The following is a 12,052-nucleotide window of genomic DNA, read 5'->3' as shown; positions in this document are numbered from 1 at the left end:
GGTAGGGGGGGTTCTGTCAGTAGGGTCTGTTCTAGGAGGGGGTCGGGGTCTTGGTCTAGAGAGGGGGCGGTGGGCGGTCTTCTAGGGAGGGGGTGTGCTGGCGTCTGTCCTAGTAGAGGAGGTGGGGGTCTTCTGTCTAGAGAGGGGTGGGGTCTCTGTCAGTAGAGGGGTGGGGGTCTGTTAGAAGGGGTGGGTTCTGTCTAGTAGAGGGGTGGGGTCTGTCTAGATGAGGTTAGGGTCTGTCTAGTAAGAGGGGTTGGGTCTTGTCTAGGAGGGGTGAGGGTCTGTCTAGAGAGGGAGGTGGGTCCTGTCTAGAGGGGAGGGGGTGGGGTCTGTCTGTAGAGGGCGGGGGTGGGCTGTCTAGTAGACGGGAGGTGGGGCTGTCTAGTAGAGGGGGTAGGTCTGTCTAGTAAGAAGAGGTAGGGTCGGTCTATTTAGATAAAGGGCAGCGGTGTGGTAGCTGGTCTGTAGCAGGAGGGCGTCTGGGAAGGGTGTCTCGTTGCGCCTTCCCGGCGAGTGTATGTACTGCCTGTTTAGATGTTTAAGTATCAGATCTGTCTGTGTATCCTTTACCACACGTTGTCATGACACCCAATGATTGGCTAACTACAGTAAGAGGCAAATGTTAATAACAAATTCCATTCCAAGAATTCAAACCAATAAGACATTACATGGTGACCTGCAATAACCACTACCCTGTTTTTGTAGAATAGTCCTCACAGAACTTCTTCTCTACCCTTAATGCAATGTGAAACAAACATAACCCCAATTTAATTTTACTCCCCTGATCATGCAACACAGTTTAATTTGTCCATGTGTAGAAACAGACAAAATGCAATGTGTTTCAATCCAACCTATATTGGTTTGTACATTACTATTACCTAACATTTGCACCAGGTTGGAAAAGGAATTAGCGGAAAATCTCAATTAGGGCAGAGCCAAGCCAACACGTACTGTAGCTGACTAACTCATGAGGAAGACGCTTGTTCTGAATGATTCTTTCATGAAGGTTTTTATGTATTGAGATTTGAAAGGTGAACATCTATTACATTTTTAAAAAATGGGGCTTTTAAAAGTAATAATACAATGTGAGAAGTTCTGGAATCGTTACATCTTTGTATCTGCTGTTGTAGTTCAATAATGAGGTGATTTTGCTGGGTTATTGGTAATAAATCAAAACTTGTTCCATTGATAGTTTTCTGCTCAATATATATTGCATAAGAAGTAGATTTTATTTTGTTAACGTTCAGAAAAACAACTTGATGATACAAGAATGTAAAAATCCAACCTTAACAAGATAAAGTCGGGTAAAGGTAATGTGGCATTTATCTTATCAGTCATTGTCATCTTTTAAATCAAAGTTGCATATTACTACATTACAGAGAAATATCTTTAAATCAAGTTTTGCATATTACTACATTACAGAGAAAAATCATCTTAAATCAAGTTTGGCATATTACTACATTACAGAGAAATCATCTTTAAAATCAAGTTTGCATATTACTAACATTACAGAGAAATCATCTTTAAATCAAGTTTGCATATTACTTACCATTACAGAGAAACCATCTTTAAATCAAGTTTGATATACTAACCATTACAAGAGAAATCATCTTTAAATCAAGTTTGCATATTACTACATTAGCAAAATCATCTTTAAATCAAACGGTTGCATATTACTACATTACAGAGAAATCATCTTTAAATCTAACAATCTCAACTTCAAGTTTAACAGGAAGTTTCCCTCAGAAGAAAATAACTATTTTCCATTCTGTACCACAGGCCAGGGCCTTTGTAGACTGCATTAGTGCCTCCAGTTCTTCCTGACTGAAACGCCGTTCCATCCCATCTGCTCGTCTTTCTCCTTCCTCTCTCTAGAGTTCTCTTGTCCTGAGTGCGTCTGCTGTGCAGGGTGGGTAATGAGCCGGAGGAGCAGGGCTGTTTCCAATAGTCATGGGTCTAGGGCAATCCTCCCCTCCCTGGGTATCAGACTCTGGCTGGTCAGGAGGACCAAGGCACCGGCCACTTCCTTTTGGGTGGCATGGCTGGTGTGCTGACTGCTGCTCTGTCCAGAGCCAGGCAGCTGCCGCCCTACCGTGTCCCACCTCCACCCCCAGGGGAAGGACCTGCTCCTACCTTGCCCCCTGTTCCCTCCAACCCCGGGTAAGACCTGCTGCCTACCCTGTTCCTCTATCCCCAGTATAGGACTGTTGCCTGTCCCACACTCCAGGTAGGGCCTGTTTGCCTCCCCTGTCCCTCTATCCCCAGGGTATGGCCTGTTGCCTCCCTGTCCCACCTCCAGGTAAGAGACCTGCTGCCTTACCCTGTTCCTCTATCCCCAGGTAGGGCCTGTTGCCTTCCCTGTCCCACCTCCAGTAAGACCTGCCGCCTACCGTTCCTCTATCCCCAGGTAGGGCCTGTGCCTCCCTGTCCACACCTCCAGGTAAGACCTGCCGCCTACCCTGTTCCTCTATCCCCCCAGGTAGGGCCTAGGGGGCCCCCTACCCTGTTCCTCTTCCCCCAGGTAGGGCGCGATACCCCCCTACCCTGTTCCTCTATCCCCAGGTTAGGCCTGCCCCTACCCTGTTCTCTCTATCCCCAGGTAGGGCCTACCCCCTACCCCTGTCCATCTATCCCAGGTAGCGTGCCTTCCAAACTCCTACCCTGCTGTCCCACTCCCAGGTAGGGCCTCCCCCTACCCTGTCACTCTGTCCCACCAGGTAGGGCCTGTCGCCTCCCGTGTCCCACCTCCAGGTAGGCCTGTCGCCCCCGTGTCCCACACTCTCAGGTAGGGCTGTTCGCCTCCCGTGTCCCACCTCCAGTAGGGCCTGTCGCCTCCCGTGTCCCACCTCCAGGTAGGCTGTGCCTCCTCCGTGTCCCACCTCAGGTAGGCCTGTCTCCGCCCCCGTTGTCTCCACCTCCAGGTAGGGCCTGTCGCGCCTCCCGTGTCCCACCTCCAGTAGGCAGACCAGTGCCTTCCCGTTACCGTGTCCCACCTCCAGGTAGGGCCTGTCGCCTCCCGTGTCCCACCTCCAGGTAGGGCCTGTCGCCTCCCGTGTCCCACCTCCAGGTAGGGCCTGCTCTCTCAGCCTGGCCCACATGCTGGAGTCCTGTTTCCCTTTCCTCTCTGGGGTGGGGGTGAACTTGCTCCGGAGGACTCTGAGGAAGATGTCACGATGGAAAGAGAAGCCCTCGGCCATATGGTCAACGGTCCATTCCTCTGGTAGCTCCTGCTTCAGATACCTGGGGTGAGTCATTGGTGTGGTCAGTCGTTGAGGCAAAACATTCACAAAGATGCAGATAGAAATGTAAGAAATAAAGTTAACATGACTCCCTCTTCTACCTGACAGACAATCAAACATGTCATACACATTACATTTCTTTCTGACTATTTAGTAACATTTCACCTGATCTGCTGCATGGCGTCCCAGCTCAGTCTCCTCTCTTCACTGAAAACAGGGAAGGTGACAGTCGGCATTAGGCCTAGAGTGTGTGGAGTGATGACTTGATAAATATGATATTATCTTAGATGCAGTGTGGAACGATCACTTTACAGGGTGAAAGTGGCTAGTGTACCATGTAAGCTACCATTGTGGCAGTGCTTTTAACCAGCACATCAACATGTCATTCCGCTACAGTAACAGGTATCCTACATTAGGATAGGCACCCTTCAATAGCCTGGTGGTCCCAGATATCTTTGCATCGCCAACTGTCTCGCGGTGGTTGTCAGAATGGCCACTTAAACAGATGTGGGACCAGGTTATGCCTATGATTCAGTTTTAGGATAGATGTTTCTCAATTGAGCCCAGCCGGGACCTTGTCACCTACATCACCCATATCTTCTTCAAACCTCTCCTCCCTCCCATTGTCTTTGTGTGGGCCGAGGCCCTGTGTGTCTGCCTCTGTTTTATCCAGGCATCGCTGCTTGCATGTAGACACTGTGCCAAGCCTGGAGGCTATCAGGGAGACCTGAAGGCTCACCACTGGTTACCAGACACTACTTGAATAAAACTCTAAATCGGGCTGATTTTCTTTATTTTTTTTTCTCCCCCTGGTCTTCTATTCAGTCAGATCTAGCTAAAAAGGTAACCTAACAGAAATAACCACAATGCAATGGAAAGTAACCTTGGCTAGTATACAGAACCTTTACGCCTTAGCTATCTAGATGCAAACTCCTTTCCGCTAACTTACATCCATTTAACATATCACAACGTGTTCAACCACAACCAGGTGTCTAGCTAACATGGATAGACAGAATTAACCATTTTATTCACCCAAATAAGATTCTCCTGCTAGACCAGATATAATTTGCTTAAAAATATCTGGCTATGCCTGCTTATCACGTGGAAACAATGTGGCACTTCCGCAAACATTCTAGTCGCCAGTCCCAAACACAGCCTACATCTACACACACTGCCACCTACTGGAGTGGGGTATAAAAATAAGTCTCTACTTGGTCGAAAATACCAGACAACAAACCATTATTTTCCTAAATGCATTGATATTGATGCATTTTTACTAATTTATGCAGTGGTAACGCTTGTTAGAGATTACATACTAAAATAAATACCGGGTGATAGATCGGCCATTTTCGTCTATCTTCGTCTAAAAGATCACATGCATCTCTTCGACATCGCTGTTGTTTCTTTTGCGCCATTTTGTCCGCTCACTTTGGTGATTGGGCTTTAGAACCCTGTACTGGAGCCAATCAGAAGGATACCGGACAGCGAAGACACGGTAAGAGAAGTCCGATTGAAGGCTATGCTAGTTGTCGGCACSGATTGGTTTGTCATTGACCAACCAAATTACTAACGCTACAAAATACAGGAATCGAATGTTAAATTACGAACTCTAATGATTTCAGTATGATGTTAGTAAAACTAATTCCTTGCTAGTCAACTTGCGCGACCGAGATAGAGTTGCACGATAAATGCAACGTTGGGTTTGAATGAAGCCAATAAATAATGGTGTCGTTTTGTAAGCAAAGCCAATGATATACGCAAATATGCATGCATTTCCAACATGCCTCCGCTCTGTATGTGAGACTTTCTACAGACTACCGTAGTTGTTTACTTGCTAGCTAGTAAACTATCCAGTTAGCTAACTAAGATCATATGTTCGCCCTTTTTCAAGCTATGTATACAGCTGTGTACAGTACCTAGCGAAACGTTTTGCTAGCAACAGTATCAAACAAAGACTGAACGTTTGGTAGGCTACAGTAATTGTTAGCTAGCTAGAACAAAGACAAAACAAAACTCGGCGCAACAATATGCCCTTCAACAAATGTAGCTAGCTTTTGTATTGATTTGCTGCATGATGGTTGGTGTATGCAGGCCATTCTGCAGCCTATGGTTGGCAGATGGCGATATTGAGTCGTTTCAGTTTGCTGTCTGAACGCATTGTATGCAGCCGGCAATACATTCGTATCTAAAACATTCTCAATTCAGGCTGCATAAGCTTCTATTTCCTCGACTTTTATTTAATGTGACAAAATATGCATACTTTTCTTATGAAACACAAGTGGCTAAATGTTAATCCTGAATGTTTAGCCAATCAGGTTGCAGCAGTATTATTATTTTTTTCACCCCTAACCGAATGTGCGAAATTATATAATTACTCTGTACATCATGTAAACTGAGTAGTGCCCCACTACAGACAATTGTAGTGTTTAATGCAAGATGGACAGTCTCTCCTCAGAGATTGCATTGGTTTTGGGAGATTGCAAAATATGACCTTTTCATTCAAGWCAGTTTCAGTTGTTTACTTGCTAGTTAGTTAGCTAACTGGATAGTTTACTAAGATTATATTTTGGCCTTTTCTCAAGCTAACTAACGTTAGCGGTGTACAGTACCTAGCGAAATGTTTTGCTAGCAACAGTATCAAACAAAGACTGAAGGTTTCAGTTGATAATAAAACATCTTTAGTTACTTTTTCCTCAACTTCTTTTTCTAATTTATTTCTCCAAGGGCTCCCGAGTGGCGCAGCGGTCTAAGGCTAGAGGTGTCACTACAGACCCTGGTTCGATTCCAGGCTWTATCATGACCGGCTGTGATTGGGAGTCTGTAGGGCGGCACACAATTGTTCCAGCGTCGTTAGGTTTTGGCCGGGGTAGGCGTCATTGTAAATAAGAATTYGTTCTTATTTAACTGACTTGCCTAGTTTGATWAAAAATAAAATATCTTTATAGCAAGTCAAGCTAGCTTGCAGAGATAAAAAAAAGTGTCATTAATGTTACCATCACAATACACTTAGGGTGTATTCGTAAATTCATCAGTTATTCTGCGCTCTSGCACAGTCAGGCGAGAGTGCTCTGAAATCGCTGTAGATAGCCAGAGTGAATTTACAAACGCACCCTTAGAAGCAAGGCAACAGTCATGTAATATAATTGGCAACCAATGTGTACTATTTAACATTTAAATTAGTACTCACTTATAGGAATGGGTAATTGTTTACAATTTGCTAGCTATCCAATAAAACCATCACTGAAGACCACATATTTTCATATACTTCTGTGGTTTAAAACCTTTTCTCAATCTAGGGGGTGCTGTTTCCACTTTGGAAAATATCGTCTCCAAATTAAACTGCCTCATACTCAATTCTTGCTCGTACAATATGCATATTATTATTACTATTGGATAGAAAACAATCTCTAGTTTCTAAAACCGTTTGAATTATGTCTGTGGGTGAACCAGAACTCTTTCTGCAGCGAAATTTCCATGACAGGAACTGCGAAGGTCTGAAAACGAGCTCTGTTCTCAGATCAGTTTAAGCTCTGTATGTATCCTATGGTCGACATGAACTGCACCCGCCTTCCCCTGGATGTCAGTAACCAATGAGAAGTGGAATGGAGTTCTACGTATTCTCAGACTTATAAAAGGCCAAGGAACGAAGTAGCTCTCTTTTCGTCGTTCGTCATTGCGCAAAGCAAGACCTCAAAGATTGCATTTTGAAACGCTCAGTTATCGGCCTTAGCTATATCCGTCTGTAATTTAATCGATATAGGTGTTAGAAACATCATAACGAAGTTTTTAACCGAGTATATATCAGTTTATGCGAGTATATTGCTATTTTCGGAATTCCTTAGTATTGCGTTTTGGGGATTTGGGCATTTGTGGCCACATAGCTATTGTTAGCTGCTAATTCCGAAGTTGAAGACGATGTTTTACAACCAAGCAACGATTATTTTGACAATGGACACCTTGCCAAGATTCTGATAGAAGCTCGTCCAAAAGTAAGAGCTATATTATGAGTATTTCCGTATTTATGTGGAAAAATGTAAAACGCATTTGTCCGCCATTTATTGCGGCACTAGTCTGGCTGTAACGCACACTGTATGTCTAGTAACGTTAATTTTTTAAAATCGAACTCAGCGTTGCATTAATAACTAATGCATCTTTCATTTGCTGTCCAACCTGTATTTTTTTGTCAATCTAAATCGATAAAATAATCGTAAACTTAGGTCCTTTCCAAGATGGCGCCGGCCAGAATGCATACCTGTTGCTAGATCACATTGTACTAGCCAGATTTGTGCTGCTAATATGCACATTTCGAACAAAACCTATATGCATTGTGTAATTGATGTTACAGGACTTCATTGATGAAGAATCAAGTTAGTCCAAAATTATATATTTTGCTGTATTTTACGATCGCTAACCTGTGCTGCTGGAAATTGCTTTGTTTCTGCTATATGTGCTAAGCTAAATATAATGCTATATTGTGTTTTCCGCTGAAAACACTTAAAAATCTACATTCGCTGATTCACAAGATGTTCGGCTTCATTGCCTTACCTGTATTTTTCAGAAATTGTTTAGATGAGTAATTAGCGTATTTGACTTGTCTCTGTAATATTCTGCCAGCTTCCGGCACTATTCAGATTGCAGCTGCAATGTAGAACTGTGATTTATACCTGAAATAGCAAATTTTTCTAAAAAACATATGCTATACAATAAATATGTTATCAGACTGTCTCTTATGAAGTTGTTTCTGGATTGGCTATTTATATCATTTATTTGTCGAATTAGTGATGGCTACTGGTGGAGTAAAAAAACTGTGGAGTAAAAAAACTGTCTTTTGTACGTGGTTAAGCTAATAGATTTACAATTTGTCTTCCCTGTAAAACATTTAAAAATCAGAAAATGATGGCTGGATTCACAAGATGTGTATCTTTCATCTGGTGTATGCTTGATAATGATATTTAGATTGCTATTACTTTGACCTATTGCAGGCTATGCTAGTCAGCTTTTTTCTGTGGGGTGCTCCCGGATCGGGTTTGGAGGAATTAGAGGTTAATCGTTTCCGTTCTTGGACTCAGGCTAGACTGAAGACCAAAGCAAAGTTAGCAAAAAAATGATAGTATGCAAGTCTGTCTCGCAATGGGGTTTTCAAGTTACCTTTTGTAGCAGGTTAGAAACGTAGGTAGCAGGGTTAGATTAACTTAACCTCTCCTCTCACCTGCCACATTAAAGTTAAAAGAGACGGGATTCACCCTAACGCAGGCGTTTCAGGATTATTCCATCCAACTGTTTAGAACTGACGGACAGCGTCTGTAGTGCTCCAGTCCCAACAACATCAAACTGTTTTAGACACTGACACAGTCTTGGGTGCTCCAGCTCCCAGCAACATCAAACTGTTTTAGAGCTGTACGGACAGGTCTGGTAGTGCTCCAGTCCAGCAACATCAAACTGTTTTAGAGACTGACAGACAGGTCTGGTTGTGCTCCAGTCCAGCAACATCAAATGTTTAGCAGGAACGGACAGGCCTTATGCGTCCAGTCCCAAACAACTCAAACTGTTTATAGAGACTGACCGGACAGGGCCTGGTAGTGCTCCAGTCCCAACAACATCAAACTGTTTTAGAGACTGACGGACAGAGCCTGGTAGTGCTCCAGTTCTCCCCATCAGAATAAGCAACAGAGGACTTGGAAAGCGTTTCGACTCCTGTAGAAATGGCACTTTGGTTATTGTGAGTAACCTAATTTAGCTTACCTTCTAGTGAGTTGATACAAACTGTCATTTCCTACCATTCTAAAAGATTGGAGACTGTCAAATGTTCATTATTTTATTGTTATTCCATTGGTTACCTCGAGGCAGTGGCCCACACTCATTGAATGTGGCGCTTTTAAATGTTAGAGGAATCACAAGTAAAACCCTTTCTTGTGAATGACCTCTTTTTACTGAGCGCAAAGTGGATTCCATGTTTCTCACTGAAACATGGCTGTCATCCGACTAGTGCCGCTCTTATTGAAGCTTCCCCATGGACTACAGCTTTTCATACTCTATCGGGAAACGGGTGTGGGGGTGGCAGCCTCATTATTAATGCTCTCAGTTGTAAGGACATTTTGTTTGTCAAATTTGGGTATTTTGAGCATCATGCTATACTGTTTAAATGTCAGCTACCAGTGCTGGCTATAACCCTGTAGAGGTCACCAAAGCACTGCCCCACTTTCTTTACTGATTTCTCTGAACTATTGTCTGTTGTCCTTGAGAACTATGATACAAATCATTGTGTTGGGCGATTGTAATATTCATGTTGACAAAGGCCATTGAATTTATGAATCTTTTTTGCTCTATGGACTTTATCCAAAATGTTGCTGGGCCAAGCCATAACCACAGCCATAGTCTGKACCTGGTTATTACCAAGGGGCTTTCTATTGACATATCCTCTATTGTTGATGTTTCTTTATCTGATCAAAACYATATTTTTTACTGCCTTGTTGCCCACAGCACAGGGTAATACTGAACGCATTATTAAGAAACGCTATCTTACCTCTGAAGTTGATGCAGATTTTATTGTGTATGAACAATACACCACCACCTATTCTGCCTYCCTCGWGATGATTTAGTTGATAACTTTAATAACAAATGAAGGGCAGCCATTGATGCCATAGCTCCAGTAAGGTTGAAAATGGACACATCCAAACCGAGAGGCCCTTGGATGAGTGAGGAAACAAATCAATTAAAGAGAAATTATAGAAAGACAGAGCGAAAGTGGAAAAAGTTGCAGGTCCATTATGATATTCTGAGAGAGCAACTTGGCGTATATAACAAGGTCATTAGAAATGCCAGAGGGGGTTACCCTGGCGTGATGTTTTCATAACCATGTAAATCTCTCTCGGACAAGGTGACTTTTATTAATATATTCGACTCTATTTACTCTCAGATTCAAAAATCCTAATTAGCATCAATGTAGGATTCATGAAAAACTACAAATCCCAGCCAGCTCTTGCACGTCATCTCTAGCGGACACCTTTGCTAACAGGTATTTTGTCAATTTAAAACTTGCACAAGACAGTTCACAGAATTGTCCATTGATTTTTTTTTTTTGCCAATTTATTCATTACTACATGTAGCTAACATTATATAGTTAATCTATGGATTTTTTTTAACCTTTGTCTCCGTTTGGCAGTCTCGTCCAGATTATCATGGCATTTATAGTTCTTTATGACAGCCACTTTAGCACCAAATTTTTGGGGGGTAAATGCAGGCAAATATATTGATAAAAGTCACGTTGTGCTAGACAGATTTACAYGGTTATCAAAACGTCACGTCAGGGTAAGCCTACACGAAACACATCCCTTATTTTAAGTGTTTCTGAAATCCCCTATGGGGGAAAATGAATGGTGGGAAAACGATTGGAACCATTTCCCTGTTTGACCACTAGGTTTTATGGGTATTATTACTCATACTGTGGTAGTCTATACACATCGGGGCTAACCCAGATAGACCGAGCCCTCTAGTTTCAATGGAGCAAATTAAACCATAGTGGCAGAACAAGCAAAGGAGTGGGCCGAGCCAAGCACGAGCTACAGTGAATCCTATTGGCTACTTTCAGCTTTTTATGTGCATATTTCCATCAGGGAACGCCTACTCTGTGAAATGCACGGTGCATAACCAATTCGCCCTTGCACTCCTTTTAAACGATCACATTTTATTTGTTTTTACTTTGTAAGTCTACAAACGTAGTCCACTTTTTCGTTACATATTTTAGAAACAGAAATGCATTGACATCAAATGTTTCATTGAGGAGAAAATTAGCTAAATGTCGACCCAAGTCCATCTCGCTCCCTTCTCCCACTGCCGGCCACTGGGCTCCCTCATTCCCATATTTGGTAGTGAGTGGAAACGGCAACCGGATGCACATTTGATATTTTCCGGTGAAATATCTGGTCATTGTTCTATCTATGTTAGCATGGTGGTGGAAAATGGTGTTTCATTGCCACTAACGTTAGCGCAATTACATGCTACCGTTCCCATAGACTTCCAGTCATTGAGCCAACAAATATTAATTTAAAAGCGCGTCCTGGCAGAAACGTATATGACTAAATTATTTATTTTTTCAGCGGGGCACAATGAGGCCTCCGCTGCTAAATGAATATTGGGAAAAACACTGTCATAGGCTATTATTGCTTTTGTGACCCTAACCTTGGTATTGACATCCAACCTGCTTCACATTTTATTGACAAAACTGTTACTAACAAGAAGTGACAATACAGGAAGTGACTAGCTGACCATGGAGTACACCACCGCCACCACCTCGACTGGGGGCAGATAGTCGTGCAGACGTCAATGGACAGATACAACACAGTGGGTACTATTCTACTATGAGCTGCTGCTGTTTGAATTAATTCATGTTCAAACCTCTCAATCAGTTAGGCCTTAAAATCATATATAGATTTTTTCTTTTCAAATTCAATGGGTGATTTTAACAATGGTATATCTTGATCTTTTAAATAAAATGTGTTGTACAATTTAAGAGTCAAATACACTACATTTCAAACAGTCCGCAACAATCGAATGAATCGGAGCTGGTGAAATTTATTACCTAGGCTAATATAAGTCTTCAACAACCATAACACTCACTAATTATATAATAGTTTAACCTGCTTTTTGGCAATAATAAACTGATCTGGCTTTCAATCGGTCTCTGAAAATTGCCCTTTTTGTTCCAAATTTAACCAGAACCATGTATAATGCATATTCACTAATAATGACCAACTGTCGTGTAGCAGCGTTCGTTAGAACCATTAACACAGGTCTCATAAACAGTCTCTGGC

At 42.5% G+C, this 12,052-nt stretch overlaps 1 protein-coding gene and 2 long non-coding RNA genes across 3 annotated transcripts in view; 2 read left to right on the top strand and 1 right to left on the bottom strand.

Moving 5' to 3' along the window:
* Window positions 1-2,131: 2,131 nt before the first annotated feature.
* LOC139024029 (uncharacterized) lies at window positions 2,132-3,059 on the bottom strand. The gene is made up of 3 exons (XR_011475266.1): window positions 2,987-3,059; window positions 2,539-2,578; window positions 2,132-2,173 (listed from the first exon to the last, which is right to left on the bottom strand). It is a non-coding gene; the product is annotated as an uncharacterized lncRNA (long non-coding RNA).
* LOC139024030 (uncharacterized) lies at window positions 2,151-2,376 on the top strand. The gene is made up of 3 exons (XR_011475267.1): window positions 2,151-2,199; window positions 2,269-2,302; window positions 2,343-2,376. It is a non-coding gene; the product is annotated as an uncharacterized lncRNA (long non-coding RNA).
* A 647-nt stretch (window positions 3,060-3,706) lies between the features above and the next one.
* Window positions 3,707-12,052, top strand: part of LOC112069076 (nuclear transcription factor Y subunit alpha) — a 25,153-nt gene continuing 16,807 nt past the window's right edge. Inside the window, 1 exon segment of the mRNA XM_070438397.1 lies at window positions 3,707-4,737. The gene's annotated coding sequence lies outside the window, so the exon portion shown is untranslated.

Source organism: Salvelinus sp. IW2-2015, unplaced genomic scaffold (assembly GCF_002910315.2).
Source record: "Salvelinus sp. IW2-2015 unplaced genomic scaffold, ASM291031v2 Un_scaffold890, whole genome shotgun sequence".
NCBI lineage: Eukaryota > Metazoa > Chordata > Actinopteri > Salmoniformes > Salmonidae > Salvelinus > Salvelinus sp. IW2-2015.
This window is presented reverse-complemented; position numbering and strand designations above follow the sequence as displayed.